Source organism: Limulus polyphemus, unplaced genomic scaffold (genome assembly GCF_000517525.1).
Source record: "Limulus polyphemus unplaced genomic scaffold, Limulus_polyphemus-2.1.2 Scaffold7317, whole genome shotgun sequence".
Classification (NCBI taxonomy): domain Eukaryota; kingdom Metazoa; phylum Arthropoda; class Merostomata; order Xiphosura; family Limulidae; genus Limulus; species Limulus polyphemus.
The window spans coordinates 33,967-36,395 of NW_013672927.1; the positions used below are offsets into that span (position 1 = coordinate 33,967).

Below are 2,429 nucleotides of genomic sequence, written 5' to 3' on the forward strand. Positions count from 1 at the left end.
AGGGTGGTATAGATCAGCTAATCTATCCCTTCAAAATTAGGAGCGGATAGAACAGATAACACTCGAGTATCTTTACGCGAAAATTCAACAGAAGAAACAAACAGATCCAAAAGTATATTATTCAAGTCAATTTGTTATTTCTCACAAACACCTCTCAGCATTTAAAACTTATATTTCAACAAAGAGATGGAGAATCATTACTCTTAACAATTGAACTAAAAGATTAGTTTATAACTCTGTAAGATACTTGGAAGTTTTAAATGTAGATTGCAGTAAAACTAGAGGACACAAGTTTAATATAAAAGTAAGACATAACTCCACTTACGGCAATGTATTTAAGATATGATTTAGATACTGAAAGTGAAAAAAGTTTTTTTTTAAAAAGTAGTTTGGAGTGGGAAGGTACTGGATAACCTTGAGCACAGTAGATAGACAAAATGGAACCTTCTTTTCCTTTGCAAATGAATTTTTATGAATAATAATGAAATGAACAGAGATAGTGTTTACAAAATTCTTGCTTTTCAAATTTCGGTCTAGCTACGCCCAAAGTTAACCATGTTACTTTTAAGTCTAGCATAACAGTATAGTATTATTACTGTTACTATACTCCTCAACCAATGGTAACTGAATAACTAATAGTATAATATATAAGCGTAGGCCTATTAGGCTAGTACTATAACTTACAAGTATAATTTATCATTATATTTATAATGTTATATGGTTAAACGTAAGTTAAACTAACAGTAACATACAGAAATTCATTTGAAAATTTCTTTAAAAGAAGTATCTTCATTCTAATTTATGGACAAGGATAATAAAAATGAATGCAAATTACTTTTAGAAAGGTTTGTTTGTTTTTTCGAGCAGTATTATTAAAATTTTCAACAAACTATCTTTAGTCTGAATCTTTAAATGACACTCCGGTTCCAAGCATTACAGACCAGACAGCAAAAGACCGCGCTGCCCTCTACACATTAAGCATACGGGACGTAAGATTAAACAAATTTAATATCTTCCTGTGCCGTTTATCTTCAGAATTGCTTTAGACAGATTATATACAAAAAAATGGTTTTACAATTATGTTGAATTAATTTAAATAAAATAACCAGAAATCAATAATTTTCAAATTAATATATAAAACTAATCTTCCAGAATAAAAAAAAAGTATTTTGATATATTTAAGTAACATCGGATCTAACCCTATCAAAAATAAACGAGCTTTTCTATTTGCTAGTGATATATTTAATGATGCCTCGAAAACCTAACTGAAATGTAAGGTACACAAAAACAAATGATAATAAAGAGACGACTACAGCCTTCGACGTATACTTTAATAATCACGAATAATAGATAGGTTACGAATTTTCTTTGGTATGGCTCAGTTAAGTCATTTTGTTTTATTTCTTTGCTACCACTCTTTTGAGATCGGGGAAGGTGGGCATGGTATAGTTTATGAATTTCTCAAGTCTGTTTTGGCTCACCATTTAGCGATTTAAAATGATGTGGTTGTTATGTGCTGTTTTGAAAATCGAAAGGTGAAAAAAAAAAGTTAGAAGCAAAATGACAATGAATACACTCCGTGCTTTCAGCTTTCTGGTCGATATAACTGTGATAATCAATCCCACTATTCTGTTAAGAGTAGCCGTGTAGTCAGCGATTACTGCTGATTAGTTGCTATCCCTCCCATAGGTCAGCAGCTGTAATTTAAAGACGGCCTTTTGCTTAGCCGTTCAGCTCATGTGTCGCATAAAGTGTCACTGAAAACTAAATACCAATGGAACTTGAATTGTTCCACGTCTGGTAGTATTTGTTTTTAGACAGGTTGAGCCGCACTGACACCTATCAAATCATAGCACTGGTAATAGTTTAAAGAAGTAGATAATATAACTGACAGAAGGAAGTCTCGACTACACTTGTCGACATGATCGTTTTATAACTATTCGATTATCCATCTATCTGGATATCTTTTTCCCAATATATAGTTGGATTGATAATCACATTACAACGGCCTCACGAGTGAAAGAGGGAGCATTTTCGGCACAATGGTCGAGCATCCTAACCACCAGGTTATATATTTAATAAAAGGAAATTAAGTTAAAACCGTGGCATTGAAAGCTGTTATCTTGTTCAGCTTAAGTTATTAATTTAATTTTTATCTGTAAACTTATGTCCTGTATATAGTTTGATTGGTTTTAAATAAATATTGTGTGTTCCTAAATTGAACTAAATTACTTTATATATTAATTATCACCAAGTATGATTAATTACTAATTAGTTTATCATTGTGTTGAATGTGAAATTATATTTCAGGGATAAGTTTGTTTTTTATCACACATTATTAGTGGACAATATTCGTTGCTATTATTATTACTTAAGCAGTTATTACTTAAGTTATTACTCAAGCAGTTAGCAGCATTGGTCTGTGCATT

The 2,429-nt window shown here is 31.2% G+C and overlaps 1 protein-coding gene across 1 annotated transcript in view; it reads right to left on the reverse strand.

Moving 5' to 3' along the window:
- LOC106474517 (3'-5' ssDNA/RNA exonuclease TatD-like) overlaps positions 1-925 on the reverse strand; it is a 9,858-nt gene extending 8,933 nt beyond the window's left edge. The window contains exon 1 of the mRNA XM_022402830.1: positions 836-925. The gene's annotated coding sequence lies outside the window, so the exon portion shown is untranslated. The remainder of the gene's footprint in view (positions 1-835) is intronic.
- Between the last annotated feature and the right edge of the window lie 1,504 nt (positions 926-2,429).